Raw genomic sequence first — 27,178 nt, forward strand, 5'->3', positions numbered from 1 at the left:
GGACACAGGTTTGAGCCCTGGTCCAGGAAGATTGCACGTGCCGCGGAGCAACTAAGCTCGTGTGCCACAACTACTGAGCCTGCACTCTAGAGCCCACGCGCCACAACTACTGAGCCCTCGTGCCACAACTATTGAAGCCCACGAGCCTAGAGCCCATGCTCCGCAACAAGAGAAGCCACCACAATGCGAAGCCCGTGCACCACAACGAAGAGTAGTCCCCGCTCGCCGCAACTAGAGAAAGCCCGCGTGCAGCAGCGAAGTCCCAACGCATATATGTATATATATAATATATATATATTCAGACAAGTGTACACAATAATATGTATATCAAAACACCGTTTACAATGGTAAAAAGTTGTAAATGACCCTACTGTGTAACAATAAGGAAATAGTTCACTCAGTTGTGGTACATTTTTACAAGGGAATACTGTAGCTCCATATATGCTAACATAGAATAATATCTAAGATACAGTAAGAAAGCAGATTATAAAACAACATGTATGGTAAGATTCCATTTTTGTGTCTGAAATATGGGGAAGTTATTAAGAAAACGGTTGGTATTTTGTGCTTTTTGCTGCTGTGGACTCACCAAGAGGGGGCAGTGGGATTTTAGGCCCACCAAGAAAGGCTGAACTGAAGAGAAACAGAGGAGAAAGCAATAGAGGTGTGTGGCTTCAGGGTTGTGAGAAGAGTGTGGCCTAATGTTTATGTTGGGTTATAGGTTTTCTAAAATGGGAAAGAGGTGGAAGCTCCTGCTTTGAGTTGAAGACGGACAGCTAATCCAATCCCAGAAAGTTGTTTATTGGTCATTGTGATGGTTAACTGTATGTGTCAACTTGACTGGGCCACAAGATGTCCAGATAGCTGATCAAACATTCTAGGTGGTTCTGTGAGAGTGTTTTGGGGTGAGATTAAGGTAAATGACTAGATTGAGTAAAGGAGATTATCCTCCATAAGCAGCCTAATCCAATCAGTTGAAGGTGTGAATAGAACAAAAGACTGACCCCTGTGTGAGAGAGAATTCTTCCTGCCTCAGGGCATTTGTCAAACTGGAACTGGAATTCTCATGATTACAAAACAATTTGCAGCCTTCGGACTCAAACTGGGACATTGGCTCCACAGATTTTGGACTTGCCAGACACATAATTGCATGAGCCAATTCCTTACAATCTCTATCTCTCCCTCTCCCATTCTTCCTCTGTCTCTGTATCTTTCTGTATCTCTATAGCCATATAGGTACCTCTAGGTGGATGGGTGGATTGATAGATAGGAAGGAAGGAAGGGAAGAAAGGAAGGAGAAAAGGAAGGAAAGGAAGGAAGGCAGAAAAGAAAAGAATGAAAGAGAGAAAAAGAAGGAAGGGAGGGAGGGAAGAAAAAGAAAAGAAAAGAAAATCAAATCTTCAGACCTGAAGGCTACATCCAGAAGCAATGGCCAAATTACTTCATAAATCTCCTTTGACTGAGATACCACTGAAGCCACTGCTGTTTCCAGACATCATGATTTGTCCTCTGACTAAAGAACCAGAGGTCCCTGCTGTCTCCGAAGTTGAGAGTCTCTTCTGCCATGCCGGCTACAGTGGATTCTGACTGGCTGTCTGCTTCCCATGGAAGACAGGCACTGATCCTCTGATTGGCGGAGCTTAGGTCACAAGCCTGTACTCCAGATGCAGGGATCCTGAAAAACTGATGATCTCAGTCTTAGATAGGCATGAATTGATGAGGTGGGATACTCCCGAACATTGGGAGGGGAAGGAATCCAAGGATGTTGAGCAGCCATAAAGAATAACATTCACTACAGGAAGGCTGGAGGGACAGAGAGTGGTGAATTTCTGAGTATTCAAGACCTACATCTCTCATGCTCCCAGTGCCCTGCAAAGCAGCAAGTTCCTTGATTGGGGTCTCTGCATGGCGAGGCTTTGCACAGAGGAAGTGGATGTTGAGAGCAGAGCCATCTAACTTTTTGGGGACTTGGTCTGGACTTGGTCTCTGAGCAAATCAGCAGTGATCATGAGCAGAAAACTAAATTGGGCCTTCCCCACTTTTCTTGTATTATGGGAACCTGGGCTGGTGGGTTGGGTGGGTGGTTGGTTGGTTGATTGGTTGGTTGGTTTTGCATGATTCCAAGTGATGGGAAAGAGCCCCCCAAAAGAGCTGACATTGGATTTACTGACAAACTTGGTGAATGGAGACTGAATCAAATAAATTCAATCCTGAGTTCTCTTTTGAATAAAAGGGCACGTTGGGTGGTTTCACAAAGTCATCAGGAACCCAGGCTCCTTCCATCCTTTTGTTCCATATCATCATCACGTGGCTTCCACCACACTGTCCAAAATAGCTGCTAAGCCTCCAGCCATCAGGCCTCATTCCAGCAAGCAGGAAGGAAGGGGCAGGGAAAGAAAAACACATATCCTACCCTTAATCATACTTCTAAGACTTCTGCTTCCATCCCACTGACCAGAACTTAGTCTGTGGGCATACCTACCTGCAAAGAAGCTGGGAAATATAGGTTTTATCCTGAGCAGCCATATGCCCAACTAAAATTCAATGGAAGAAATGGATAACAGCTACTGGAGACAACAGGAAATCTGTTACAGTCAAGAGGTACATACACCAAAATTTATCTCTGGAAAGGGGGTAAAATTATGGGTGATTTTTAGTTACTTTATAGTTTTCCATAATACTTGATTTTTTAAAAATTGACCATATATTTGTAATCAGAGGGGAGGGGGAAGCATTGTCACTCTTTTCAGTTTGAGGGGGAAATACAATATGAGTAAAAGAAATGGTAAAAATGAAACAGGAGGGAAGAGGCCAGGACACAACCTTTAAAAGAATGACATAGCCATAGGACATGACAAAAACTGGTTAGAATGAACTAGATCCAAGATGGTGGAAGATTTGACTTCCAGTAGACCTTGAGCCTCATTATATGCTCATTGTAATACATTCACTAAATGACACACCCACCAGTGCAATGACAGTTCAGAGCTAACCATAAAAGGCCAAAAATTGGGTTGTGGCTGAATTCCTGGAAATCCCCACTCCCCCGCCACCCAAAAATAGTTGGACTAATCCTCCCACTCATTAGTCTATGAAATTACCCAGCCCATAAAAACTAAACACACCGTATTTCCGGGCCTCTCACCTTCTGAGATGGCCCACACTCTATGGAGTATGTTTCTCTCTAAATAAATACACTTCTTACCTGTCACTTTGTCTCTCACTGAATTTTCTCTGCGTCGAGACATCAAGACCCTGAGCTTCATTAAGTCCTGAGACCAGTTGTGTGACTTCATTTAAAAGACCATGGGTTCGGGCTTCCCTGGTGGCTCAGTGGTTGGGAATCTGCCTGCCAATGCAGGGGACACGGGTTCAAGCCCTGGTCCGGGAAGATCCCACATGCTGTGGAGCAACTAAGCCCGTGCACCACATCTACTGAGCCTGCACTCTAGAGCCTGCAAGCCACAACTGCTAAGCCCACATGCTACAGCTACTAAGGCCCGTGCACCTAGAGCCTGTGCTTCACAACAAGAGAAGCAACCGCAACGAGAAGCCTGCGCACCGCAACAAAGAGTAGCTCCCGCTCGCTGCAACTAGAGAAAGCCCGCGCGCAGCAACAAAGACCCAATGCCAAAAATATTAATTAATTAATTAATTAAAAAAAAGAGAGATCGTGGGTTCAAGTCCCAAGCAGGGTTTTGGCCGGGTTCAAATCCCGGCACATGGGTTCAAGTCCCAGCCTGAGTTGCATGGTTTCAAAATGATACCAAGAGCTAAGGCAATTTTTAAAGAAACACGTCTGCTCTCTTGTGCAGTGTTCCCAAGGAAATAAAACCTCCCTGGAAATGCTGCTTCTTTTAGCAGCCCTACTTGGCTCTCTCCACCTACAGATAAGACCTCTTCCTCCCTAGAATGCCAGGATGATCTGTTAGGACTTGTCATGGCACGAGGAATGTTTTGTATTGACGTGTGTCTACTTGCCTTGATTCTCGGGCCACCAGGCTGTGTTCCAGGAGTGCTATGCATTTCCTTGCACATGGTGCCCCACCAGCTTAAGGTTCATTAACTATTTATTAGCCAGATCCAGGCTGCCTTCACATCTTAATTCCCTGAAATGATTTGCGATTGATAAGATCTGGGTAGATGTGGAAATCTTAACAACCTTGCCCAAGAATGAGCAAGTCCTCTGAAATCTTTGGAGGTCAAAGATGTTGGGAGCTTTGGAGATTTGCTGCACTTCCTTGTAAAATCCATCTTGACTCTCACTTCCACCCCTCCTCCTCACCATTCCCACTTAATTTCTTATCTCCTCTCCAAATTAAAGTCTAAGAAGAACAGACTGGAAAAAAGGAAAAGAGATTGCTTATTTTTCTCCTTGGGGGTCTAACATCAGCCCCAGAACTTTATTTTTATTTATTTATTTTTGGCTGTGTTGGGTCTTTGTTGCTGTGCGCGGGCTTTCTCTAGTTGCGGTGAGCCGGAGCTACTCTTTGTTGCGGTGCACATGCTTCTCATTGCAGTGGCTTCTCTTGTTACAGAGCCCAGGCTCTAGGCACGCGGGCTTCAGTAGTTGTGGCGCCCGGGCTTAGTTGCTCTGCGGCATGTGGAATCTTCCCAGACCAGGGATCGAACCCATGTCCCCTCCATTGGCAGGTGGATTCTTAACCACTGCGCCACCAGGGAAGGTCCCCAGCCCCAGAACTTGAGCTGTATTTAGGAAAATCAAGTGTTCCCCCTCCAATTCAACGCAGAGTTTCCAACTGATTTTCTCAGAGAGTCAAGGTGGATATTCTCAATAATTAGTGTTGAGCAATATTCTACTACTGAACAGTGGTACCAAACATTTTCATTAATTCCACAACTATTTATTGAGCTCCTGCTTTGTTTCAGCCTCTGTTTTACACACTGGGGATATTGCCTTCTCATTCCTTCTCTCTCCTCTCGCCAGAGCCAACCATTCTCGTGAGTTCGAAGTGTAACCTTCCTAATGGTGCTATCATATCCTCATTTTACAGGTGAAGAAACTGAGGCACAGGGAGATAAAGGAACTTGCCCAAGGTCACACCCTTGGTAGGTTGTAGAATCAGTACAAACAGAATAAGTGAGATGAAGAAAAGGCAGGTTGATAAGAGGCACTGTTCCAAAGCTGAGAACTGAAAGTGGAGAAAGAGGCACTAAATGTTGATTTCTCAGAAATCCCCCCCCCCCACCCCAGCCCTAGGCAATCACTAATCTACTTTTTGTCCCCATGGATTTGCCTCTTCTGGACAATCGTGTAATTGTGTAATATATTGCCTGGCTTCCTTCACTTAGCATGTTTTCCAGGTTCATCCATGTTGTAGCATCTATCGGTACTTCATTCTTTTATACGTGGCTGAATAATATTCCATTGTATGGATATGCCAGATTTCACTTATCAGTTGATGGGCATTTGAGTTTTTTCTGTTTTTTGGCTGTCATGAATAATGCTGCTGTGAACATACATGTACGAGTTTTTATGTGGACATATGTGTTCAGTTCTCTTGGGTACTAGGAGTGGAATTGTTGGGTATATGTTAACTCTATGTTTAAATTCTTAAATAGCTGCCAAACTCATCAAAACAACATTGGGATCATCAGGTTGGGAACTCTGCTTACAGTAATCACCAGTGGGCCCAGGCTCACAAAGGCTTTATCTCAACATGGGATTTGATGTTTACTGCAGCAGTGAGAAGGATATATGACGATTGAACTGCCTCTTAGACTTTTGTCCAGAAACAATATAAATCACTTCTGTTCACCTATTACTGGTCAGATCAAGACATAGAGCCACACTCAACATCAAGGGGACAGGAAAGTACAGTCTTACCTGAAGTGCTGACAAGGAGAACTAGAGACATTCACAGAATTATGTTAATAATGGCAGCTGCGGGACTTCCCTGGCGGTCCAGTGGTTAAGACTTCTCCTTCCAGTGCAGAGGGTGCGGGTTTGATCCCTGTTTGGGGAGCTGAGATCCCAAATGCCTTGCAGCCAAAATACCAAAACATAAAACAGAAGCAATATTGTAACAAATTCAATAAAGACTTTAAAAATGGTCCACATCAAAAAAAAAATCTTAAAAAAAAAATAACGGCAGCTGCAGTGAATGTTACGTAAAAGACATAGGGAAGGCCTCTGTGAGAAGAGGACCATTACTCTGAGACTTGAAAGGTCAGAAAGAGCCTGTTGGAGATGATGAGGGCAAAGAGATGCTCAACGTCACTAATCATTAGGGAAATGTAAATAAAAACCACAGGCACTGTCACTTCGCATCCACTAAGATGGCTATAATAAAAAGAGAAACTGACAATAAGAACTGTTGGCAAGAGTGTGGAGAAACTGAAACCTTCATACATATTTGGTGGGAATGTAAAATGGTACAGCCCCTTTGGAAAACAGTTTGGCAATTCCTCACAAAGTTCAACACAGAGTTATCATATGGTCCAACAATTCCACTTCTAGTTACATACCCAAGAGAATGAAAAACATCTATCCACACAAAAACCTGTATATGAATGTTCATAGAAGCCTTAATCCATAATAACCCAAAATGGACACAACCCAAATGTCCATCACCTGATGAATAAATAAGCAAAATATGGTAAATATATCCATAGAATGGAATATTAGTCATCAACAAGAAGGAGTGAAGTACTGATACATGCTGCAACACGGATGAACCTGGAAAACATTATGCTAAGTGAAAGAAGCCACCAAATATTTTATGATTCTGTCTGTATGAAAGGTCCAGAATAGGCAAATGCATAGAGACAGAAGGTAGATTAGTGTTTGCCAGTGGCTGGGAAGAGGGATGAACAGAGAGTGACTGCTAATGAGTACAGTGTTTGTTTTGGGGTGATGAAAATGTCTGGAATTAGAAAGGTATGAGTATACTAAAAACTCCTGAATTGTACACTTTAAAAGTGTGAACTTTTTTTAAAAAGGTGAGTTTTATGGTATATGAATTACATCTCAATTAAAAAAAAGTAACAGGGACTTCCCTGGCAGTCCAGTGGTTAGGACTCAGCACTTCCACTGCTGGGGGCACAAGTTCGATCCCTGGTTGGGGAGCTAAGACCCTGCATACTGCATGGCACGGCCAAAAAAAAAAAAAAAGTAACAGATTAAATCCATTGAATAAAAGAGAAAAATAAAGAAATTGAAGTCTGTACAAACTACTGTTCATAAAATAAATAAGTTATAAGGATATATTGTACAGCACAGGGACTGTAGCAAATATCTTATAATAACTATAAATGGAGTATAATCTTTAAAAATTGTGAATCACTATGTTTCACACCTGAAACCTATAATATTGTACATCAACTATACCTCAATGGAAAAAAAAATTTTTTTAAGAAATTGAAAGTCTGATGAGGAATAACATATTTACCTAATTTCAAAGTGCCTCTCCACAAAATACTTAATAAGAAGGAAAAAAGAGTAACTATACGGATGTGAAGCCCAGCAGATGCCACCTTAATCAAGTGATCAGAGTGAACACCATCAGCAAGGGGACAAATCGCAGTCACATGTCACCTGGTCAGATGCAATGAGAAAACACCATTACCAGTGTTTGATTTTCCTGCCAAAAACCTAAATTGAATCATGAGGAAACGTCAGTTAAACCCAGACGGAGGAACGTGCCCCAAATAGTTGTCCTGAAATCTTCAAAAGTGTCAAGGACGAGAAAGTTGAGGAAAGACTGAAGAACTGTTCCAGACTGAAAGAAATAGAACAATCTGAATGCAAAGATCTTTTTGCTGGAAGTTATATTGTTGGGTGAATTGGCAAACCTGAAAGGGGTCTAAGGGTTTGATGATAGTCCTGTATCATAATTATTTTATTTGGATGTGTGTATCACATAGAAGAAAGTCCTTGTAGGAAATACACACTGAAGTGTGTGGGGATGACGAGGTATCAAGTCAGCATTTACTCTCAAATGGTTCAGGACCAAAAAAAAAGATCCGAACCATATTCACAACTTTTTTTTCTTGTAAATCCGAGATTGTTTTTAAAAACGAATACACCGGGACTCCCCTGGTGGTGCAGTGGTTAAGAATCCGCCTGCCAATGCAGGGGATGCAAGTTCAAACACTGGTCCGGGAAGATCCCACATGCCACGGAGCAACTAAGCCCGTGCGCCACAACTACTGAGCCTGCACTCTAGAGCCCATGAGCCACAACTACTGAGCCTGTGTGCCACAACTACTGAAGCCCACATGCCTAGAGCCCGTGCTCTGCCACAAGAGAAGCCACCGCAATGAGAACCCTGCGCATCAATGAAGAGTAGCCCCCGCTCGCTGCAACCAGAGAAGAGCCCACACGCAGCAACGAAGACCCAAAGCAGCCAAAAATAAATAAATAAATAAATAAAATAAATTAAAAAAAAAATCCACCTGCCAATGCAGGGGACACAGGTTCGAGCCCTGGTCCCGGAAGATCCCACATGCCGTGGAGCAACTAAGCCCGTGCGCTGTAACTACTGAACCTGTGCTCTAGAGTCAGCGAGCCACAACTACTGAGCCCTCGTGCCAAAACTGCTGAAGCCCGCGCACCTAGAGCTCGTGCTCTGCCACAGGAGAAGCCACTGCAATGAGAAGCCCACGCACCGCAACGAAGACCCAACGCAGCCAAATAAAAATAAATTAAAAAAAAATACAACCAATACACCAATTTCCAGTGAGGTTTCATACTTTCTCAATTAACTTACTTTAATTGCTTTTGGTTTTTTGTTTGTTTTTTGTTTTGTTTTGGTTTTGGCTGCACCCTGCGGCATGTGTTATCTTAGTTCCCGGACCAGGGATCAAACCCGCACCCCCTGCATTGGAAGTGCGGAGTCTTAACCACTGGACCGCCAGGGAAGTCCCCTCAGTTAACTTACTTTAACGTTAATCTTTTCTGCACCTTACAATCTCTTATATCTCACTGAATAGAAATAATATCTACCATTTATGTGGCACGAAATTCTTTATACACGTGTGACAACATGCATGAAAAACCCTGTAATTTATTGTGTCACTTAGAGTTCAGGTTTCTGAATTCTTTATCCTGCTTGAGTAACTCAAGCAGGAAAAAGAATTTACTGGAAGAATATGGGGTATATGGCAGGCTCTGTTGGAACTATTTCTTCCACTTAATGAAAGTGTGTCGATCTTGGGCAAATGACTTTACTCTGTGCCTCAGTTTCTGCATCTGTAAAATGGAGGAAATTATAGTACCTACCTCATGAGATTGTTGTGGGGGTTAAATTAATTAATACATGTAAAGCACTTAAAAGAGTGCCTGACACATAGTCAGTGCTCCATAAGTGTTATTTGTGATCATTAACTGACTTGTCCAAAGAAGCCATTGAGTGGCCAGTGCAGGATTTGAACCCAAGTCCACCGGAAACCAAAACCGGAACTTGCCAGCAATCCCTTATCACAACATTAACTGAGCCGTGATTCTCCCTCTTTTCTCCTAAACGTTGATGAAAACTGAAGGATGTTCCTTCTCCCACCCCACAAGCAGTTACTTCCTCTTGCGTTCTCCTAGGGCTTATACACAAAAACTTGTCAAGCCAGCTCCACCCTTTCAGAAGCTCAGTTCCTGCCCACACCCTCCAAAAGCTTTTGCTTCACTGGTACACTTTGTTTGCCTTGGGTAATATTATTCTTTTAAGTGTGGAGGACATTTAATGTAAGTAATACTGTCCATGGTCTTTGACCTAGGCCTGCAACAGCTGCAGCTGTGAGTAACATGCTTGCTTCATGCATTGTCTATCTATCTAAGCATTATCCTTCCTTCTCATATCTGATGGAAAGTATCAGGTCAGCATCTGAAAGAGTAATGCAGTTCCCTGGAAGGTGTAGTATTAATCATGTTTTAAATTTTCTGTATTTTCTGATGTTTTGACATCTTAAAAAGCTTGCTGGTGGGGAAGAGGCTGCTCCTCCCAGGGCTACTCAATCCTTAGAGATAGCAGAAGGCTCAGCTCAGGGCACAGGTGAGGGTACGGAAACGTGTGAGGGTCAGGCTACGTGCTGACGCACGGGTCAGTGCCAGCGTACGGGCCAGGAGTAGGGTACGGCGTAGGGAAAGGTGTAGGGCTGGTGGTTGGTTTCTGTTCCGGGCTTTCATATACAAACCGACCAATCTCAAGTCTATAGCTCTAATCACCTCCTTATCTAACTCACTCATCAAGCCAATATTTCCCTTGCCCTACATCATCCCAAGGCTAGGTACCAGGCAACTAGAGACCACCCCTATAGCCCAGAGCCCACTGGGATTATTCAAACTAACCAAACCTAAACGGTTTACCCCTATTCCAATAAAGGCTCTGGCCCAGGCTTTCCCCTCTCGCCTTTCTTCTGTCACCTCACCAACCCCGGGTGCTTCCCCTGTGGTCCTGCATGGTATAGAGTGATCTCTTCTCTGGGGGACCTGTGAGTAAATAAACTTTTTCCTTGAAGAATAGCCTCGTTCTCATTTCCACCAACTTTACCATGCTATTGCTAACATTTACATTCTTAGAACGTACTATGAATTGATTATTTTCTAAAAAATATGCTTGATTTATATATGTTGTTAAAACACTATTAATGCATGTTAATTATACCCAAATAAAATATATATCATAAAAAACACTGTTACGGTATAAAGGAAATTAGAGAAAGAAGATAACAGCTGTAATCTACCATTTCAACAAAACCATCACTTTCATTTTCCAGTCCACCTTCCAACTTTGCTTCATATGCATTCCTCTCTTTCTTTATATGAGTAACAAAAATCTATTAACGATTTCTGCTAATTACAGTGTTCAGGTTTGCAAAACACTTTCATCTATCTCATTTTGAGACCTTAAAAAGACAGAAAAGGGGACTTCCCTAGCAGTCCAGTGGTTAAGACTCTGCATTTCCAATGCAGGGGATGCAGGTTCGATCCCTGGTCAGGGAACTAAGATCCCACATGCCGCGGGGCAACTAAGCCCGCGTGCCACAACAAAGGGTCCCTCACGCAGCAACGAGTATCCTGCATGCTGCAACAAAGATCCTGCGTGCCGTCACTAAGACCCGACGCAGCCAAATAAATAAATATTTTTAAAAAAGAGAAAAGAATAGGAGTGGTTAGAGAAATAGGATGAAAACTAGAAGAGAGTAGGGTCCAGAAGCCCAGGGAGAAGATTATTTCTAGAAGGGAGTGATGGACCACATCAAATGCCAGTGAAAGACTGAGCAACAAGAGATCTGAAAATGTCCATTGGACTTAGTGACCTCTTTTAATAAAGTATTGGCATGGGCCTCCCTGGTGGCGCAGTGGTTGAGAGTCCGCCTGCCGATGCAGGGGATACGGGTTCGTGCCCCGGTCTGGGAGGATCCCATATGCCGCGGAGCGGCTGGGCCCGTGAGCCATGGCCGCTGGGCCTGCGCGTCCGGAGCCTGTGCTCCGCAACGGGAGAGGCCACAACAGTGAGAGGCCCGCATACCGCAAAAAGGAAAAATAAATAAATAAATAAATAAAGTATTGGCAAACCTTACAAGAAGTTTGGCTGTGAAGGGAAAGAAGAAAATGGGATAGAGCTGGAGAGCAAATGGGACTAAGGCATTTTTTGTTTGTTTGTTTGTTATGTTTTTGTCCTTTAAATAAGAGAGACTTGAGAATGCTTAAATAAAGATTGGAAGAATCTAGTTGAGAGCTAATGCTTAGATATCCAGAAGAGAAAATGAATCATTGAAAGTGTGAGGTTTATATGAAGGAGAGGAGGAGATAAAGATTGGTTTGGATAGGAGAGACACCAACCACTCCTATGGCAACTGGGAAAAGATTGGTTCGTATGTAGATAGGTTTTTGTTTTGTTTGGGGAAGATGAATGAGTTTTTCAGTATAGACATTGGCAAAGCAGATAGATGGGTTTTGACAGGCAAGTACAGCAACATACAAATGGTCACGGGAGTTGAAGGTGTTGGAAAGAGTGTTCTTGAAATGATGGACCATAAAATCTTGCTGAATAAGGAAGGGCGCGAAGACTGAAGAAAACCGTTGGAAGGGGAGAAGCTAGATAGGTAAATAGACTAGAGTCCTGATGACCTAGAAGAACAGTCTTAGTGGTCCCTGAATATGGAAGCCGGAAGGGTTGTGGCCAGAATGTAGAATGATGTTTTGGATATGTTTATTTTTTATGTCAAGACCCAGTGTATGGCCATAGGATGAGTGACTGAGGTGGGAGGGAGGAGATCGCTGGAAATGAGAAGGTCCTATAACTCAGTGACCAGGGTCTTTGATCGTATGTGTGTGTGAATGTCGAGGTCACTAGGATGGTGAGTGGAGGGGAATTATGTGAGCCAAGTACCAAAATGTCATGGATGAAGGCAGTGGGGAAGGGACAACTGGGCTATAGCTGAATTATGTCTCTCCTGAACTCCATTCTTGAATTTTCAGCTATCTATCCAATATCTCCACTTGGATGTCTAACAGATATATTCAACTTAACAGTGTGGCTAAGCCTCAAAGCAGAGGGGCCAGAAAATATAGCATTTTTTTTTCCCGGGCACATAGTTCTTTCAAAAATAAAGGTAGGGTTCTATTGCAAAAAAATGAGAAAATGGATATCATTAGGCAACGAATGGTGTCTTCCACATTGTGTGGAACACTCAAATATTAACAGATATTACAACAGTGGAAATTCAGGTAGCCTCAAAAATTAAGAGAAATATCTAGAACATATAAAGAACTCTTCAAAACAAAAAGACAGATGACCCACTTAAAAAATGGGGAAAGAACTTGAATAGACATTTCTTCAAAGACGATGTACAAACGGCCAAGAAGCCCATGAAAAGATGCTCAACATCATTAGACATTAGGAAAATGCAAATCAAAACCATAATGAGATGCCACTTCACACCCACTAGGATGGCTATAATTTAAAAAAAGGAAAATAACAATCATTGGCGAAGATGTAGAGAAATTACAACGCTTGTACATTGCAGGTGGGAAAGTGGTTCAGCTGCTGTGGAAAACAGCTTGGCAGTTCCTTGAAAAGTAAACATAGAATTACCATGTGACTTAGCAATTCCACTCCCATGTATATACCCAAAAGAACTGAAAACAGGTACTTAAAAAAAATCCTTGTACACAAATATTCATAACAGAATTATTCACAGTAGCCAAAGGTGAAAACACTCCAAACATCCACAAACAGATGAATGAATAAACAAATTGTGTTATATCCATACAACGGAAATTTGGCTGTAAAAAGGAATGAAGGTCTACCTATACATACTATAAGGTAGATGAACCTTCAAAACTTTATGCTAAGTGGAAGATGTCAGACATTAAAGGTCACAAATTTTATGATTCCAATTATGTGAAATATCCAGAATAGGTAAATCCATAGAAGCAGAATGCAGATTGGTGGTTGCCAGAGATTTGGGTGAGGGAAGAATGGGGAGTAGCTGCTTAATGGGTACAAGGTTTCCTTTAGGAGTGATGAAAATGCTTTGGAACTAGATAGAGATGGTGGTTGCTCAACATTGTGAATGTACTAAATGACACTGAATTGTTCACTATAAGATGGTTAATTGTATGTTATATGAATTTCACCTCAATTAAAAAAAAATTAAGGGGAAGAGTTGTAGTATTAGGAATGATAGAAAAGTCACTTATCAAGGTACAAGCAAATTTTTTTTTTTTTTTTTTTTTTTTTTTTTTTTTTTTGCGGTATGTGGGCCTCCCACTGTTGTGGCCTCTCCCGTTGCAGAGCACAGGCTCCGGACGCGCAGGCTCAGCGGCCATGGCTCACGGGCCCAGCCGCTCCGCGGCATGTGGGATCTTCCCAGACCAGGGCACGAACCCGTGTCCCCTGCATTGGCAGGTGGACTCTCAACCACTGCACCACCAGGGAAGTCCAAGCAAATTTTTTAACTGAAAAAAGCAGTACATGATTGTATGTATGTTCTCACTACAGCAGTAATTCAAACACAGCGCAAAGTGTAAGTACCAAATTTCTTTTCTGCTATATAAATACAAGTCTGTGGACTTCCCTTGTGGTCCAGTGGCTAAGACTCAGCAGTCCCAATGCAGGAGGCCTGGGTTCGATCCCTGGTCAGAGAACTAGATCCCACATGCTGCAGCTAAACATCATGCATGCTGCAACAAAGATCCCACATGCCACAACGAAGATCCTGTGTGCTGCAACTAAGAGCCAGCACAGCCAAATAAATAAATAAATAAATAAATAAATAAATAAATTAAATAAATGCAAGTCTATGTTAGGAAAACAGTTGTGTGCTTTTTGACAGCTCTAGAATTTGAAAACCCAATGATATAGAATTTTTCCCCACCACCATCAAGAAGAAGAAAGAGAAGGAGGGGAAGAGGAGGGGGAGGAAAAGAAAGACAGAGAGAGAAATACAGGGAAGAAATAAGAGAAAAGTTGGTTTCCCATCTAAGTGTAAAGTTCTGAGGAACAGATTTCCACCCCCCCATTCCCTCTGCCAGTACGAGATAGAAAACCTCTGTGTTCTGAAGGACAATGATCTCTAACCTAGAATTCTATACCCAGCCAAATTACCCATGAAATGAGAGGATAGAATGAAGATATTTCCAAACATGTAATCTCTCAAAATTTTCTCTTTCTCAGAAAGAGAATGGAGCATGAGGGAAAAAGCCATGAAAAAGGAACTTGTGGAATACAGGAAATAGGAGTTCCAGCCCAGGAAAAAGACAAAAGGAAGGGCTAGTGCTGCAGCTTCCAGCAGGTCTAGAGCGGAATCAGTCCCAATCAGAGCAGGAGGACAGAGAGGTATGGGGTCATGTCTCCAAGACAAAAAAAGAAGAAAGAAAGAAAGAGAGAAAGAGAAGAAAGAAGGAAGGAAGGACGAAAGGAAAGAAGGAGAGAAATAGGTTACCTATTTCTGATGTGTTTGAATTTATTGAGAAATTTCTATTCCTGTCAGAGACTTTGTGGGTCGACTGGTGATAAACACATAGAAAATGAAGTGTGGCCAATTTGTTGAACAGATGGGGCCTATGGGGTGTAGGCAGAAAAGAAGTTTATTCTTGGATGTAAAGTTTATTCTTTGCATGTCAAATTGTCTCTGGGAAGCCAGTTCTTCCCTCATACCCTTGGATGAAGTCTAGCACAAATCTCACTCTCAGGTAATAAAACTCTCTCCATCACTTAAAACCCCCAAACAGTCTCAGTTCAGTAATTAAAAAGTCCACTCTTAGGCATTAAGCTGAATCACATGAAATTGCCATTTTTGTGAGCATAGATGGTTGAATATTAACAATTTCATCTGATTCGCGCTAATGAGTCAAAAATTCCAAATTTACTTAAAACAAAACCGTCTCCCCTTCTGCCACTTTGGACTGGTCACCTGAGGTGAGAAGAAGAGGCCTGGGGGGCTTCTCTGTTTCCCCACCCAGGCCTTCCACTACCCTCCTCCACTCAGGAGTCAGCCTCTGTGGAGGTGGGGTGGGCACTCTCTGACCTTGGCAGGTGTTTCCAATGGGCTCTACCTCTCTCAGGGTACTTTTGGCATCTGTGATGCTCAGAGATACTCCTCCACCTCTCAGCCCCCCACTCTGCACTCCTCTCGATGGGTCAGGCCTCTGTCAACCTGAAGATCCCTTGATTTGATGACTGCTTACAATTCCACCTTTAGACAATTCCACCTTTAGCCCCCAGGCGTCCAGCGTCTTTTGACGGGGTCACCACACACCATGGGGGAAACCTCTTAGACAAGATGCAAGCTGGTGTTTCCCCAGCACAGCCCAATCTGGTCCTGCACCCTTGAACACCACCACCCCTTCCCTCTGCCACTATCAAAGCAGCTAACCAGCCACAGTGCCTTTCATTTATACCTCTCAGGTGTGAGTCAGACACCACTTACTGTATCACCTGAGCTTCCAGAGACACTTCAAGCTCTTCAAGAGGTCTGATGGAAGTGTCTTTCTTTAGGCTCGAAGAAAAAGCATTGTTCTCTTCTTCTTCCCATAACTTGGGCAAACTTACTGTCACATCTCATCAGCAGCTCTCTCTCCAAACATTTTCTTCATAGTCTCTGGAAATTTCAAACTTATCCCTTTTATGCTCTTGAATGGGTAAGTGACCAAAGATAACAAAATCAGTTTTGTGTTTTTATTTTAGTAGATTTAATTTACTTCAGTTTTTAGAGCAGTTTTAGGTTCACAGCAGAATTGAGCAGAAGGTACAGAGATTTTCTGTACATCCTCTGACCCCACAGATGCACAGCCTCCTCCGGCGTCAGCATCCCCCGCCAGAGTGGTACATTTGTTACAATCATGAACCTACACAGACACATTATTAACACCCAAAGTCCATAGTTTACTAGGGTTCACTCTTGGTGTTTTATATTCTATAGGTTTGGAAAAATATATAATGGCATGTATCCACCATTATAGTGTCATGTAGAAGAGTTTCACTGCCTTAAAAATCCTCTGTGCTCTGCCTGTTCATCCCTCCCTCCCCCGCAAACCCCTGGCAACCATTGATCCTCTTCTAACCATCTCCATAGTTTTGCCTTTTCCAGAATGTCATAGAGTTGGAATCACACAGTATGTAGCCTTTTAAGATTGGCTTTTTTTCACTTAGTAATATGCATTTAAGTTTCCTTCATGTCTTTTCATGGACTGATAGCTCATTTCTTATTAGTGTGGAATAATAGTCCATTGTCTGAATGTACCACAATTTATCCATTCACCTGCTGGAGGACATCTTGATTGCTTCCATGCTTTGGCAATTATAAATAAAGGTGCTTTAACCAGTTTTTAATCACCACTTTTACAAGTCCCACCTGGGTGAACTTACTTTGGGGAAGCATCACTTGAAACTGAGATGGAAATAGTTCTCTATTACATCCTGTTACACAAGAAAATGAAAAACCAAGGCAATTAATAACTTCAGGCAAGGAAATTTATGTAAGAAATGAAATTTAACCATACTACTCTACATACTCAGTGGTGAATGCTACTTGTACAATCTTAATAATGTAAATATTGATTGAATCAAGAATTGTGGTACAAACGTATTGGAAGGATAGGAGAAGGGGAAATTTGTGTGTTGGAGTGAGTGGGAACAGGACTAAGAGAACAAAATTCTCATATACCATAGTAAGCAAGCAACAGAAGAAGTCTAAATGGAAGAATCAAGGATTATCTGTTCAGGCATGTCGTTTAGAAACATGAAGGGAGATACCGGGCAGAGCTGAAAGTGTTCAAAGTGAGTGGGTGGGGATGTTGTTTCATGATAAGCTTCTTAAAGCTATTTGACTCTTTAAACTATGAACACATTACTTTGATTAAGCAATTTAATTTAAAAAACTGTAATAAAACATAGAAATTATCTAGAGGCTGGGTAATATTTCAATATAACAAGAGCACTTGTGCTCTTTTTTTTTAAACATATGTATTGGAGTATAATTGCTTTACAATGGTGTGTTAGTTTCTGCTGTATAACAAAGTGAATCAGCTATACATATACATATATCCCCATATCTCCTCCCTCTTGTGTCTGCTTCCCACCCTCCCTATCCCACCCCTCTAGGTGGACACAAAGCACCGAGCTGATCTCCCTAGCACTTACGCTCTTAATGACAAATGATTTGCATGAAGCCAAAAGTTATTTTGCGTGACCAAAATCTTTCTAATGTTACAGAGAAAATGACTCCCTTTAGCTTTCTGCTTCCAGTATAATATGAAAATACACCCTCCTATTTCCAGATAACCTTGAGATAAGCAGTGGATTCTCCTACAAGATCAATATTTAAAAATTATATCGTGAGGGATTTGTTTTTCCCACTGGGTTACTTAGTATTAAATGTGAGAAATAACCAGGTCAGCTAAGCCAAGAGGGGCTACCTTGTCGATCTAGAACTAACCCATGATCACTACTTCTCACCTCACTTATCCTGGAGCCCTTAACATCCCGATGATGAAACCCTATCAAGATTTTTTAGGACAATGGGTGAGAGAAAAAGACCAGGAGAGAAAAACAGAGATATGTTCTTCATGTAACCTCCACGAGCGCAGGGGCCTGTCTTGTTCATTTTATTTATTTATTTATTTATTTATTATTTTAAAAAACTTTTTGACTGCGCCACGCAGCATGTGGGATCTTAGTTCCCCGACCAGAGATCGAACCAGTGCCCCTTGCAGTGGAAGCGCGGAGTCTTAACCACTGGACCGCCAGGAAAATCCCCTTCTTGTTCATTTTAGTATTCTCAGTGTGTGGCACATAGTTAATGCTCAGTAAATATCTAAGAATCTATTGAATAAATAAATCAATGAGTGACCCTAATTCCCCACTTTTCTCAAAGTCTATGTGCATTGGAATAAAGTTATGTTATATGTACAGTTCATAGATCTGTAAAAATCAACAGGTAAGATAACCCTTAGATAAGGATACCCCATTGGATGTTTTGTGAAACAGCCAATTACAAATACTGGAAATGTAAAATCTACCAAGTGCATGAGGAGATATGCAAAAATGTTGACAGCAGTATTATTTATAATAACAAGAAATGGCACTAACCTAAATGTCCATCAATAGAAGCCTGGGTAAGTACAAGATGGTATACTCATTTATGGCATACTCTATAGCAATGAAAATGAACAAGCTAGAGCTACACATACACATATAGATGAACCACCCAAAAATGTAACGTTGAGGGAAAAAAGCAAGTCATAGAAGAATTCAAATATTAGTATGCCATTTATATAAAGTTTTAAAATATACAAAACAATATTGTTTTAGGAAGGCTTCATTTGCAGTATAAGTATAAAATGCATGGAAATAAGAAATACTAAATGTTAAATGAATGAATGAATATGCTTTTTAGAATTACCAGCCCCCAAATGAAGATGTTTTCTTTAAAAAAAAAGCATTTTATTTACTTTTAATAGGTGATTATATATGCATATTCAAAAGAATACTAAAAGGTATTTTCAGTATTTTTTCCACCTCATCCCTAGCTACTCAGTCCTTCTCTCCAGAGGTAAATACTGTTATCACGTTTTTTTTTTTGGTCACACCACGCGGCATGTGGGATCTTAGCTCCCCAACCAGGGATCGAACCCATGCCCCCTTGCATTGGAAGCATGGAGTCTTAACCACTGGACCACCAGGGAAGTCCCCTGTTATCACTTTTTTTTTTTTTTTTTTTTTTTTTTTTTTTTGCGGTATGCGGGCCTCTCACTGTTGTGGCCTCCCCCGTTGCGGAGCACAGGCTCCGGACGCGCAGGCTCCGGACGCGCAGGCTCAGCGGCCATGGCTCACTCACGGGCCCAGCCGCTCCGCGGCATATGGGATCCTCCCAGACCGGGGCACGAACCCGTATCCCCTGCATCGGCAGGCGGACTCTCAACCACTTGCGCCACCAGGGAGGCCCTGTTATCACTTTTTAATGTCTCATTCCAGACCTCTGGAATCCAGAGGTGGTCTCTTCATTAATAAACATATATGTGTTCTGCACCTACCACAAAACTTCTGGCTGTTTTTTCTTGATCAGTATGGCTGAAGATTTATGTTTTATTGATATCTGCTTTTACCTTTATCATTTCTTTTCTTCTGCTTGCTTTGGGTTTAATTTGATCTTTTTTTAAAAAAAAATGAATTTATTTATTTATTTTTGGCTGTGTTGGATCTTTGTTGCTGTGTGCGGGCTTTCTCTAGTTGCGGCGCGAGGGCTTCTCATTGCAGTGTCTTCCCTTGTTGTGGAGCACGGGCTCTAAGCGCACGGGCTTCAGTAGTTGTGCCACACGAGCTCTAGAGCTCAGCTCAGTAGTTGTGGCACACGGGCATAGTTGCTCCAAGGCATGTGGGATCTTCCCGGACCAGGGCTTGAACCCATGTACCCTGCGTTGGCAGGCAGGTTCTTAACCACTGCGCCACCAGGGAAGCCCTTAACAACTTTTATTTATAAAGTGCAGCAGCATTAATCATCTTTATCATGTTGTATATTACATCTCTAGTACTTCCTTATAATTAACTGAAAGTTTATACATATTGACCATCTTCATCTAATTCCCCTCCCCCCATTTCTTAGGTCCTTTTAATGTGTTATGAAATTTGCCTTTTCCATAATTGAGATGCAATTCTTTTTCCAGTTTGTCATTTGTCTTTTTACTTCACATGATTATTTTTTGTATTTTCATTGATCTTTTCCCCTAAGGCTCCTGAATTTTGTGTTATAGTTAAAAGGGTATTCTCCACTTCAGGGCTGTAAAAGAATTCTCCCAGGGATTTTCCTGGTACTTTTATGGTTTCCTTCTTTCCATTTAAATGGAAATTTGATCCTTTGGGCATTTTTCCAGGTATAAGATGTGAAATATGGATGTAACTCTGTTTTTCACTTGCAGAGGCTGCATAGTTGTCCCAAACCTCTTACTGAATGAAATCCATGTTATCTTAACCAATTTGAAATACCACCTTTGTTGAATATTAAATGTCTACATGTATTTGAGTCTATCTGGGAATTTTTCTTCTCTTCCACTGATTTGTGGAACTAATTAGGTACTAGTACCTAATAGTCGTAATTAATAAGGCTTTATAGTATGTTCACTACGTGGTCGGGCGTTTTCAGAAATGTTTTCTTGTTAATTTTTCCAGAAGAATTTTAGACATGGCTCATCTAGTTCCAAAACAAAATCCTGTTTGTGTTTTCTTGGGCTGTCATTAAATGTCTAGATTAAATCTCATCAACTGTCTGATATCTTAGTGATATGGAGTCTTGCTAGCCAAGAACATAGCTTATATTTCTGTTTGTTCGAGTTTTTTCTGTGTCCTTCTGCGGAATCGAATTTTTTCTTCACATAGATTGTGAATCTTTATTGTGAAGTTTATTCCTAGGAATTTTAAAAGATTTCTTTGGAAATGGAGTCTTCCATTATATCTTCTGTTGTAACCCTAAGATTTCTGAAATAGCCCTAGGAGATAACACTATCTTAAATAATCCTGAGAATTACCTAGACTAGCAAGTAGTTCTCAACCTGTTTCCCCTTGCAACACATACTATAGGTGACCTTGACATATGCCAATCAATCCTACAGGTGTTCCTTCTTTTTTAGAGACTCTAACAGAGAAAGAGAGGCTGTGGTTCTTCAGCAGCTGATGGAAATTTATGTCTACCAGACACGCATTGAGGGTCAGGGACACCACGGTGACCAAGACAGCCTGAGTCCCTGCCCTCATGAAAGCTGATCACATAGTTCTAGCCAAACAGAGCAAACCCAGCAAATAATTGAATAATTATAAGGGTGCAAAGTTCTGCTAAGGGGCTATGAGATTGCAGCAGAGATAATTGTCAGGTGTTAACATCCATTAACATCCACACACAAGGCTTCGATTACCTCCCAAATGCTACTCACTCAGACGTTGTGTCTCCAGTCCTGACTTTCCTCTAAACTCCATTTCCACTTCCCCATCAGGAGGCAGAGTCTAATTCTCCCACCCTGATCTGCACTGGCTTGTGTTTTGCTTGTAGCCAGTTAACTACAGTGGTAGTGTGAGATACGAGTCTGATTTCTTCCTTATGCTTGTGAATATTCAGTTTCCCACTAATTTACTGAAGAGAGGATCCTTTTCTCATTGCATATGCCCGGAACTTTTGTCAAAGATCAATTGACTGTAAATATGTAGGTTTATTTCTTTCCATTGTTCTGTATGTCTGTTATGATGTGGCTCTATGTTACGTCCAAGGCTAGGTCACATAAGGTAGTGCAGTTCTGCCTTGCTCTATGGGATACACACTCTTGAAGCCTTCAGCTGCCATGTAAACAATTTGACAGCCCCGAGGCTGCCATGCTGTGAGGAAGCTCGCAGTAGCCCATTCAGAAACCACATGGATAGGCCCTAAGGCTTCCGGAAGAGAGACAGGCCCAGCTAGCACCCAGGCACTCTGTCCCCCAGTGGTCCACTCCACAGTAGAGACCCCCAAGTTACAAGAACCTAGCCAAGCTCTTTCCAAATTCCAGACCCACAGATCTACTAGAGATAATACAATGATTGCTGTTCTTCCAAACTACTAAATTTTGGAGCAGCTTGTTTTGTAGTATAGTAACTGGGACCTGGGCCACGTGTCCTGCCACAGGGTTTTGCACATGCTTTCCCTCCTACTTGGAACACTTGCAGTGCTTTTGCCTAGTTACCACCACTGTGTCTCTTCAGACCTTTGCTAAAGCTACAGTGCTTCTGGATGCTCCATCCTTAAACCCTGAAACCAGGGTTTCATAACGCCCTCGTAACACCAGGTACCTTTACTTCCTATACTTATCACAGTTGTATTTGGAGATTCTTTCACTGTCTTTCTGACAGGTCTTCAGCTCCATAGACCGGCATTCAGTCCATGCAGTTACACAGTAAGCCAGGCATTGCAAACTCAAATATCAACAGGTACAGGAAAGTAACATAAATGAGAGATGCGGGCAGGTTGGGGACTGTGGTGAAATATAAGTACCCATCTCTAGGGCACAGCTGCCACTCAGCAGGCTCTGTGAAGCCTAATCTGCCTCATTTTAAAAAAAATTTATTTTATTTTATTTTATTTTGGCTGCATTGGGTCTTCGTTGCTGTGTGCGGGCTTTCTCTAGTTGCGGTGCAAGGGCTTCTTCTTGCAGTGGCTTCTCGTTGCGGAGCACAGGCTCTAGGCACGTGGGCTTCAGTAGTTGTGGCACGCGGGCTCAGTAGTTGTGGCTCACGTGCTTAGTTGCTCCACGGCATGTGGGATCTTCCCGGACCAGGGCCGGAACCTGTGTCTCCTGCATTAGCAGGCGGATTCTTAACCACTGCACCACCAGGGAAGTCCCTGCCTCATTTTTAAGGAGATGACACAAACCCAGATTATTATGTGTGTGTTAAAGTGATAGCAACTAATTAAAACTAAAAACCCAGAAGAAAGAAAAGGAGAGAAAAGAAAAACAACAACCACCTGAAGATTTAATACTCCTGGTTTTCTGAGAACAACTCTGAACTCTCACTTTGTGTAACCAAGAAATTGTATTTAACTGAGGCATAGGTTAGCCGTGGGCTGGCTGGGGTTCAGGAGTGGGTCACTTGGATTTGTTTTTCTCTATTTGTACCTAGAGACTGTCACTCAAAATCTATTCCAAGGGCCAGAATGCTTCTTGGCTCTTGCTTAATAATAAAATAATAATTATTATTTTTTAGGAATTATTTATTTTTCTTTAGGAAGCAGATGGAAGTAAGATATTGTGACCATTAAGTTACACTAAATCCTGTGTGTTCCTTGCCAGAAGATAAATTATATATGTGTTTGTAATAAGGAATGGAACATGCAAAGCTCATAAAAACCCTGTGAGAAGTTGATTTTTATCTAAAGATTATGCTTCTTGTTAGTTAATGTGTCTATTAAAAAACAGAAAAAGAAATGATCTATGACGCCATGAGAAGGCATGGAGGCAGGAGTTCCCTGGCAGTCCAGTGGTTAGGACTCGGCGATCTCACTGCCATGGCCTGGGTTCAATCCCTGGTCGATGAACTGAGATCCCACAAACTGCGCTGCGGCCAAAAAAAAAAGTAAAAGAGAAAAGAAAGGACATGAAGGCCACATACATGCAATGCATATTACTAAGTGAAACAAGCCAATCTGCATGATTCCAACTATATGACATTCTGGGAAAGGCAAAACTGCAGGACACAGTTAAAAGATCAGCGGTTACCAGGGAATGGGAGAAGGAGGGGAAGGCAGTGCTCTGAGAACAAGTGATTCCCTAGGATGACAGGTGATCAGTCACTAACAAGAGCAGGTAGGGAATTCCCTGGAGGTCCAATGGTAAAACTGCATGCTTCCACTGCAGGGGACACAGGTTCAATCCCTGGTCGGTGAACTATGATCCTGCGTGCTGCGAGGAGCAGCCAAAAACAAAAAACAAACCAAGAGCATGTAGTAGCCTTGGTTGCTCAGAGCAGCTCACTTAGGACTCCACTAAGAAGCATCCTATCACTCTTTAGATGGGGAAGTTGAGACAGGGTGTCATCGAACTCTACTAATTCTCATGACCCCTGGATAAAACAGGAAATTGTTGTTCCCATTTAACTAAGAGGAAAACTAAGGCCCAGCTGTGTTGAGGCCCAAGTCAAAGGATAAAATCCAAAGACTGGCTTAGAGAAGGGAAAGAGAGATCTCCCCTCAATATATGGAAGGAGGGAAGAAAGTTGAGACTAGAAGTCATAGGCCCATCACTTGGGTGCCCAAGGGTGATAGTAAAATGGGTCAGAACACCCCCTTCTACCTTTAAACCTTTGAAGAGATTGTCTGATTGTGCAGGGACCTCAGCTTTGGGTTTAGGGAAACCCCTGTGTGTCTGCTCCTTTACCCAAGCGACCTATGGGATCCAGATTGCTTGGAAGATAGAAAGAAAAAAATTCACCTTTAGCAGAGGGCTGGACAATATCTGAATGTTGCTTAGTACTGTCTTAGACGGGCACTCAATGGACAGTGAAATTCCTTTGACTGTTTTTGGTGTCCTGAAATTCAGTCTCAATGTATTTTATAAGGAGCGAAGTAAGGAGGCCTGCCTGGTCCAGAGAAGGGAGTCCTCCAAGGCTGGGGCAAGGTCCCAAAGCACTGTTTGGAGTGGCCCCGTCAGCCACAACATTTCATATCACTTATGCAAATTAAACTATATAGCCTTGGCAAGGAAGATTGAGCAGGAGTTAAATTGAGAGATATTGAGAGAGAGATAGAGAAACTATTTTTAAATAGTGGGGAAGCAGTCCTAGAATGAGCAAGAGAGAGCTTGCCTGCACATCTGCAGTTCCTTCACTCACTGTTCCCTGAACCTACCACAACGCGTGTATAATTCTTTGCTGAGTGTGATTCTAGAGGGTCAACATTCCCCACGCTCAAACCTCAATCTCTCATATAAGAGGGCTACAAAGAACTACTTAGTTTATCTAGAACTGGGTGAAAGAAATAGCAATCTGGCACTTCTTGCCTTTTAACTCACTATAAAAGTTACTGATTTTATTGTGTTTCACCCTCACTAGAACCTAAGATCCATGAGGGCAGGGATTTTTGTCTGTCTGATCACCACTATATTCTCAGCTCTTCGAGCAGTGCTTTGCAAGTAGCGGGCGTTTAATAAACACTTACGAAAGGAGGAATTGAGGGAAGGAGAGAAAGGAGTAACAAAGGCCGGAGAAGAGGAATAGGGAAAGGGAAAAGGGAAGAACGAAGCGGAAGGAGAAAAGAAGGAAGCCCCAGCGTCCGCGTCTAGCGGGCAGCCTGCAACTCCTAGTAGAACTACAACTCCCAGCAGGCCTCGGGGCCCAGGGCAGGGCTAGTAGGCTCAGGCGGGACCAACGAGGGTCAGCCCGGCTCCCGGCGTGCCTTTGCGAGCGCAGGCGCTGCCGCAGGGCCCGCCGGGAATTGTGGTCCAGGCCGCGGGTGGGGCTGGGCCTGGAGGCGGGCGGGGGCCGGGGGCGGGCGCAGGCCCCTCCCCCGTCACTTCCTGCCGGGCTGAGGGCGCCGGAGCGGCTCTTCAGTGTTTGTGCCGGTAACGGCCGCGTCTGGCTCGGCTCCCCCTTCCTCTAACCCCCGGCCCGGCGGCGCCCGCCTCCTCTGCGGCCACTCCGCCTCTTCCCTCCCGCCGTCCCTTCCTCCTCTTCCTTCCTCCTTTCCCTCCTCGCCGTCGCCTCCGCCGCCGCCCAGGACTGCCGGCCGGGAGACGAGTTCGGGGCAGCAGCCAGGTGAGGCGGCAGGGCCAGGCCTGGCGGGGCCCGCGCGGGCGCCGTGGCCGCTGGGAGGTGGGTGGCGGGTGGGGTTTAGGCCTCGGTGGGCTCGCGCGCTCGGCCTTTTTCCCCGGGCTTCTCTCCCGCCCGCGGGGCCTTCCCGGAGGAGGCGGGTTCTCCCGCGCCCCCCGCCTCGGGGCGCCCCGCGGCCTGGACCTTGGGCGTCCCTAGCTCCTCCACCCCTTGCTGGGCCCAGAAACAGGTGCCACGCCGCCTTTCCTCATTCCTCTAATTGCGCTGCGATGCCGAAGTTATTCCCGGGGCGGGGGCGGGGGGAATCCCCGCTTCAACTGCCTGCGGGCCGGAGCACCTAAATCTCCCCAGCCGGGCCTGTAGCGTTATAGTTACGCACACGGCCCAGGTGTCCAGCGCGGGTGCAAATCCCAGCTTAGTCCCCTTCGGCAAGTCACTTGAAGTCTTTGTGTTTTGGTTAGAAAAAGGGGCTAATGCCGTCCCTGCCTCTGAAGGCTGTTAAGGTTCAGTGAAATGGGGCGTATAAAGCGCTTATCAGAGTGCCAGACGCACAGCGTGTCCCAATAAACCGTCTGCATAATTTATTAGCATGATATTAAGGTATAACTTAATGGGTAGAGTGGACCAAAGTTGACCTACCTAGCCGTTTGGGTTTCTTTAGAGGCAGAAACGTTCAGCGTTGTGCCCACCGCCAGCGCCGGGGCATTGTTTTGGGTTGTTAACAGCTGAAAGGGGCGTACGTTTAATTGGGACACTCTGTAAGTAGGCAGTCTGTAAAAGATAGTGTTGCTATTTCCACGTCCTCCGCTGAGTCAACTGCAGGATTTTCACCAGCTCCCTCCGTATGAGCAACCTGTCCATTTTCCTGCCATCATCCGCTTCTTGTTGTCTCTTCATTTCTGGGAAAGTTTCCTTGAGTTTAGCAAACCTTTCTGGAGCGCTTGCTGTGTGTCAGGCTCTGGAGGGAGGGTGTACGAAGCTGGAAAAGTTGTCTCTTTTTTTTGCCGCTGCATTTCTTTCTAACTTTTGACTTTTTCTCACGGCAGCTTTGCTTTTATTCCCTCCGTCCCCGTTGGCCGACTTTCCTTTTAAGCCCTTGCCCCACCTCCGTGTCGCAGTATTGCTTATGTGGAAGTTTTCTTCTGTTCGGGCGAAGATGTGTGCTTCAGTCTGTTCTGCCTCTGTTCTCTTGCTGTGGGGACGTTTTTAAGGTCACTCTTCTGCTTGTAGCTTTAATTGTTTAGAGGGTGGTGGAAAAAGAGTTAGACCAGATTTTTGGTTGATTTTGGACTTTCAGGAATCAGTGTGCTTACCAAATGTATTCAGTAGATTACATTGCAGCTTGAAGTAAAAACTAAAAATACAGTGGGATTGTAGAGGGGGTAGTTTCAGTCATCCTGGTGACAGGTGGGATTTTTAAAACAGCAACTTTA

At 43.3% G+C, this 27,178-nt stretch overlaps 1 protein-coding gene across 22 annotated transcripts in view; it reads left to right on the forward strand.

Moving 5' to 3' along the window:
- The window catches only part of STAU1 (staufen double-stranded RNA binding protein 1), a 91,189-nt gene that overhangs the window by 4,169 nt on the left and 59,842 nt on the right, over nt 1-27,178 (forward strand). For 3 of the 22 annotated variants that reach the window (XM_060120182.1, XM_060120190.1, XM_060120194.1), the window contains exon 1: nt 25,642-25,730. The exons of 13 other annotated variants lie outside the window; for them this stretch is intronic. The gene's annotated coding sequence lies outside the window, so the exon portion shown is untranslated. Of the gene's footprint in view, nt 1-25,507; nt 25,731-27,178 lie in introns of those variants that run through there. 6 more of the 22 variants (XM_060120203.1, XM_060120205.1, XM_060120200.1 and 3 more) reach the window with 3 other exon arrangements.

Source organism: Mesoplodon densirostris, chromosome 16 (assembly GCF_025265405.1).
Source record: "Mesoplodon densirostris isolate mMesDen1 chromosome 16, mMesDen1 primary haplotype, whole genome shotgun sequence".
NCBI classification, from domain to species: Eukaryota; Metazoa; Chordata; class Mammalia; order Artiodactyla; family Ziphiidae; genus Mesoplodon; species Mesoplodon densirostris.